The sequence below is a fragment of the Diadema setosum genome, chromosome 20 (assembly GCF_964275005.1).
Source record: "Diadema setosum chromosome 20, eeDiaSeto1, whole genome shotgun sequence".
Lineage (NCBI taxonomy): Eukaryota > Metazoa > Echinodermata > Echinoidea > Diadematoida > Diadematidae > Diadema > Diadema setosum.
In genome coordinates this window covers 21,403,815-21,410,420 of record NC_092704.1, presented here as the reverse complement: position 1 = coordinate 21,410,420, position 6,606 = coordinate 21,403,815, and the positions used below count along the sequence as shown (strand labels likewise).

The 6,606-nt window shown below is 38.7% G+C and overlaps 1 long non-coding RNA gene across 1 annotated transcript; it reads left to right on the top strand.

The window, feature by feature from the left end:
- Positions 1-2,177: 2,177 nt before the first annotated feature.
- On the top strand, positions 2,178-6,146 carry LOC140243916 (uncharacterized). The gene is made up of 4 exons (XR_011902261.1): positions 2,178-2,293; positions 3,588-3,749; positions 4,398-4,543; positions 5,418-6,146. It is a non-coding gene; the product is annotated as an uncharacterized lncRNA (long non-coding RNA).
- The last annotated feature ends 460 nt before the right edge of the window (positions 6,147-6,606 follow it).

Sequence of the window (6,606 nt, the reverse complement as noted above, 5' to 3'; positions counted from 1 at the left end):
TAGCTGACCATTTTCAACTAACACCCACCTCATTTCGCTTCTGCGTTTTCAGCCTGTGCATTTCTTGTAATACATATAATATCTTATACCCCAATTATCATGTCATTTAAGACATTTTCATTGCACTTTTATTACTCATTTTACGAAAGATCTACTTTTGTGATGTAATTAAGGGCAACAATATCAATATTTACACATTCAAGATCTAAAACAAAAAAGTTCTGCTTTGCAAAACAAAAGACGAATAAGTATTTCTTCAGCTGTTACTCAAAAAAGTAAAATGAACATTTTGAAATGGCGTTTGTCGTCTCCAAATGTGAAGATTATCAAAGTCAGCATAAAGATGCAGATGAGCAAAATAGGTTAATTAATCTAGTCCTCTCCACTTTAACCAGCACCAACACTCTGAAGTCCAGCCTTGAATCTCAAGACAATTCAAATAAGTTATTGTGCAAGCAGGTCCACTCAAATTCTAAGTAGGCCCACACTCTGGTCTGGATCTGTAAGAAATGTGTGATATTGCCCGAAGAGAGATCCATCACAAACGGGCTTACACATTACACATTACTTTGCCAGACATGTACAATTTGGTAGTGGTTATAAGTTAGTTATTATAAGAACATATTAACAGAGAAAAAAAAAACACAAAAAACAAAAACATGATAAGTCACGACTAAGGTTAATGGACAGGGAGAGTTCAGTTAATTGATTCATGATTCAACGATGTAAGCAAATTATCTACTTATTTGTCTGTCAAGAGATATGTTTGCAAATATACGTACATTCACACAGACATGTGAACCTATTTCCTTACATATTTGTATAACAACAAATAAAATGAGAAGGACAACTGAGAGAAGAAAATGAAATCAATGTTTTTATTCAATTAGGGAAAAGGTGCGGAGAATGCTTTAGTCGCAAGAAAGGGCAAACAAAATGTCGTGCTCTAAACTCAATGGTGCTGGCCATAATTCTCTTAAGTAGATCCAGTGGGCTAAGTGGAAGGGATTAAAATGCAAAATGCGCCCCCGAAAATATCGCTTTTGTGGAGACATTCAAGCCAACGGGAGCTATCGGGCTGGAGCGGGCAGAAAAAATGAAGCGTTTCCCATTGTAATTAACTACAAAAATGTGAACATATGGCGCGAAGTGAAGCCCCCGTCTACCCCTCTGTTTGAATTGGTATAACAGGCCACGTTTTAATGACTCTGTGCTTCTTTGCGCTTTTACAGGATTGGGCGGTTAAGAGTATTTTGACTCTTTTCCAACCATCTCTCTCTTTCTTATACTTTCTGTCCTTCTCTCTCATTCATTCAAGTGCATAAAATATTATTGTTTTCCCTCGTTGTAAGCCACTTTTATTTTCATCCCTTTCTTTTCGTACTCCATTTCTTTTTTTTTTTTTTTTTTTTTTACTTTTTTTGAGGGTGGGGGGAATTTTTTTTTTCTTTTTTTTCTGAAAGCCGTGATGCAATGCGGTATCGGCCCACGGGCGGTGAAATGAATCTTTCTGCCCGTTGCTCGGGCTACTCTTGCCTCCGATGCGCCGGACTGGCATCACTTTGGAGCTGGGTGTTTGGAAGAGGGAACATGGGTGGAGTACAGTGGGTGATCAGGGATCAAGGGGATGGACGAAAAAGGAGGTGATGGTGGTGGTAGGGATGGTCTTGGCGGGCGGGGAAGGGGGGGGGGGGGAGGAGGCTACACACTAAGAAATCAGGGTTCAATTTGGGGTTGAGTTTGACCCAATGCACCCTTGCGTGGACTAGGGTTGAACATTTAACTTCTATGGGTGCTATTTACTCCGAAAGGGGTTAACTTTTGAGAAAGATTAATTTTTGAACCTCCAAATAGAAGAGTTAGTCTGCTACAAAAATCTAGATCATACTGTTGCGTTCAAATATGTTACGATTTGTAATGCAGTATCAGTAGTGATTTGAATTGTGGATGATGTTCATCTTTAAGATTGCAAATCAATCAATATAAAGATGTTTGTTGGTGCTTGATAAAATGATATAGCATTTTTTGTTCGTGCCAGTTTCATAAACAGTACGTGAGCAAAGACTAACACGCCAATCCCGGAAATTAACCAATCACATCAGAGAAGACGATCGAGGTTCCGTTTTTTGTAAGCTCGCATCGCCACCGCATACAGCGAGCTAGCTATGTGTACATACGTGTCACAAAGCAAAGCGTCGCGACAGTTCACTTCCATTCGTTCTAGAACTCCCATGCAATTGCATTGAAGCGGGGCTTTCTCGTTGCAAGACTTGCTGATTTATACAAGATTAAGGTGAGTAAATGATCACAAATCATGACTTATTTGGGTTGCGCTTCTGTGCGGCTAGATCTTTCATTTCTTTGGTAATAATTTCAATCGTTTGTCGTGCCGTTTTTGTTACCACGTTCACGCGTGTATTAATACACTGTATGTAAAATCACATGACCTAATGCAGTAATGGGGAGTCGGGGCTTTTTACGGTTACTATACTACTGCCATTTAGGGATCGACAAGAAATAAGGCAAACCAGTTTGCATTGTTTAATCTAATGGTAGTTTAATGTATAGTGATTTGTGATACTGTTTTGTCTTCTATTGCATGTGCTTATGAGACAGTCGAGACTGACTTACTGTACAGTCTACAGAGTCGGTAAGCTAACTGTTGCGACCTGCCCGAACTCGAAGCGTTCGGGCTCTTCAACTGTGTATGGGACTTAGACTCGATCGCGCACTGTCACTAGTCATATATCTGCATGCCCCTGTACCCTGATACAGTCTGCATGATAAGCTATGTGAGAGTCGCGGTCCACGGTGACATGATACGGAGGGATACCGGTGATTGAAACACTGAATGAGAGAATGTGCATCAAACTGTACTAAGGCAGAGGAGGTACAGCTAGTAATCATCGTGAAAGAAATTCCTTCTTACTTGGGTTTGGTTGTACAGTGCCGCAGTCAGTACCATGCAATTACAGTACACAGTGCAGACTGAGTACAAAAGTTTCCTGTACGGTATGTAGTGGCCGACTAGCTAGACTAAAAAGGTTTAGCTGTGTCAGTGTGGCAAGGGTGTGAAGCTGATGATACCGGTACTGATTATCAAAAAAAAAAAAAAACACAAAAAAACACAAAAAAAAAACACAAAAAAAAAACAAAGAAGAGATATTTCAAGTAGATCTACATTACATGTATACACTCTATATCTATGGACATGGTGAACAGCAGTCAAATTATACTGATTTCGAGGTGAAAATACAAGTTGCCTGCAGCGTTGTAAGTCATGTAGCAGACTAGTATTAAGTGTGGGCAATCTATATAATAGCCTACTTCTTAGTATTGACATCGCCATGCGCTGTGCAGACATCATTGATCTACATATTAAACTGGTGGGTGGTGGTAAATTTGAGGTTACAATTGGTACAACAAATGTACGTTACTCAGACCCTTGTGCTTTGTATTGCATTGACGGCACTGTTACCTGCAGATTTGTTATAGGGCCTACTGCACATGAACAGTTCAATATAAATTCAAATTTCTGTGTTGTCATTGCAAGTTTCTTTCTTTTTCCCCTTTCTTTCTTTCTTCAGGTCAAAGGTGTTTGAAGCATCCTTGTCCTTACAGCAAATGAAGGATGTTGTTTGTTTCATTATGGACTATGCTGCGCTGAATTGCATCCTACTCCCTGGGAGTATTCTCGGTATGAAACCTGATGTCAAAGCTTCTTCTCTACTTGTGACACCAAGGCAAAGGTGAGTTTTCTCTGCAGGCCAGGAAAATGCACATTTGCTCCTTTGATATAAAAACTGTTTTCTTATGAATGTTGCAAATGCAGCATTAATTATCTGTAAGAGTTGCAAAGATCGAATGGTTAATCTTGTAAGATTAATTGCAGTATGCCATGCAGAGTCTTTGTATCACTGTTGGCGGAAGGTTTTCAAAAGGGGGGGGGGACTTCCTAGTTTCATGAGCTAACACGCAAAAAAAAAAAAGGCCGCGAATGCAACTTCTGGTGCCACTTCCAGGTTTCAGCTTACAAGCAAAAAAAAAAAAAAAAACATCAACAAAACAAAACAAAAAAGTATTCAGCGCAAAAACAGATCCTTATATGGTGCTCACACTTCGAGGTTTTTATCTACATGTATTTATTTCTAGTGCCACTTACACACTTTCGGGTAAAGAAAGTTGGGGGGGGGGGGGATTGGGACCGGAAGTGGGGACACCTTATAATGTTTTCCTTTGTATGGTGCCGAAAAAGTAGGGACCCGAGTCCCCCTGGTTCCTGTGGCCATATGTATAGCATCCAATTCTTTCTTGCACAGCTCTACATTACTGTTGTTTTTTAGTTGGATTATCAAAGATGACATACCATGTATTTGGTTTACTTTTGTACTTGATAGATTTAACGCAGGAATCGCAACACTACAACACCAAGGAAGAAATAAACCTTGCCAACATTTCGCAAAGTCCGGAAAGGTCTGCTGCCATATGTCGCTGCCACCTAACCTGCAACTGACCTGTAATGGATCTGCCAAAGAACAATACTGTGAGTTGATCACGAAACTGCTGTGCCTCATTTTTTTTTTTTTTGCATTGTATGTTCAGATGTATTATTTATGGAACTCTTTAATGCATCAATCTTTATACATACACACAGTGCACTCATGTTCTAATAAATAACGTTACAACAAAATTGAAATTGAGGCCATAATGTTATTGGCTCTACATTTGTTGCTTTATTGTTTACTTGTTTGGTTGTAACAAAACTTTGATAAAACGAAAGAAAACTGTAGGCCCTGAGGACCTCATTATAACAGGAGTCCAGTGTATACTGGGCCAAATACGCTGTACCGAATTGCTGATGCAGTCACTGTATCAACATAAAAGGAGGATGATCCTAGACAAGACATTTGTCCCAGTATACGACTGGACTGGTCATCTCTCTTCTCTCAATCAACAGTTGTTCCCAGTTCAAGGTTAATCTGCATTTTTGCATTGAATGTGAAAACTCTGTACATGATCAATATGGCCTTTTTCATGGAGAGGGTTGATGGCCCCCACAAGTAATTTTGACTTCACCTGTTCTTCATTGGCATATATTTCATCCAGATGGCAGAACATTTTCAAATTTTCAGTGTAGAGTGTATGGTCTATTAAAGTTCTAGAATTACATTGTACATGTAGTATAGCATTGCTTTGAGATTGTTACCCTACAATCAAATTTAAGCTTAAGAGGGTGTGTAGAGTGTGTTGTGCTTGTGATTTGTCAGGAAAGTGCAACCCATAGAAATGTTCAATTTGGTGTTTTCCTTCTTCCCAGAAATTAATCTTCTCAATGAATGTATGATATATTGTACATTTTTGTATCACTATACAGAGGAGAGTGTAACACTTTTGTTGTTGTTGTTGTTTTCCCCCAGGTATTCTGCATGACTGAGGCACCTTCTTCAGCTGTCTTCGTGGAATGAATCACTACCACTTCACTCAGTTCTACAGATGCATCCATGATGAAACCTTTGTCCAGGGCAATCAACTACAGTCTGAAACAGTCTTCATAAAATCAATGTAGAATACTGGCAGGTAATATTGTGAAGAACACTTCATGGAATGATTTTAAAGAAATCACTGTAGATTTACAACCCTGTGGCTACTGGTATGATGATGAGTTAATACTTGTATCTGCTTTGCATTGTGTATCATCCTCTGCCTAAATGACTAAAACACTAAAAAAAAATATATTGTTTTGTATGCTGACACTTTGTACAGTACTATCATCCTCGAGGTTGTTATAGAAATTCTTGCAGCTATAATAGAGTAGTTTGGTTTTCTTGTCATTCTCGCTTATGAATATAAGCTGCATTTTGATGTTTTGGGTGGAAGATGAATTTTAGCCTTGAGCCAGCACTGAGAATTACACTGTAGTACAGTGGTATCATTCAAGCTTTCTGTATAAAGCTGGACAATTCCTGTACCTTCCTGTTTTATGCCTCTCCTATCCTGCCTATGCTATCGTACTATTATATCTGAGTGTTCCTCTGTCTTCTATCATATCTCGTACTATATACAATGTGATTCTAGTTACAAATGCCATCCCTATATCGATGGAATAGACATATCCCCATACTTTTGGTTAATTGGATGCTGTTAGAGGAAGGAGGGAGGGGGGGGGGGTCCTTTTTCCTTTTTTGCTTGTCACAATTTGCATGTGTGTGTGTATTAGTGGTGTTGATTATATATTTTATTGCAGTTTCAGCAAACTTGGTATCCTTCTTTTCCATCTGTTGTGTAACAGGTGAGGATACTAACCTTTACAATTATTGTCTGTAAACATTAGCCATGTAAAGATGTGTTCACGGAAATCCTACTAATATTTGTGTACTGTGCTTTGATTACTTGTTAATGATCTTTATCTTTTTTGAAGGTTTCTAGATAATGTTTGATTTATGAAGTATTTTCATTCATTTGCATAGACATGTAGCTGGAAAGTATTGTGGCCATTTTGTTTCCTTCTATGCATGTGGAAACTAACCATGAAGGTTTTGTAATGTACATGTATACTTTTTATTCGACTGTTTTATTTGTTTTACCTGAATTCACTGTGTTGTAACT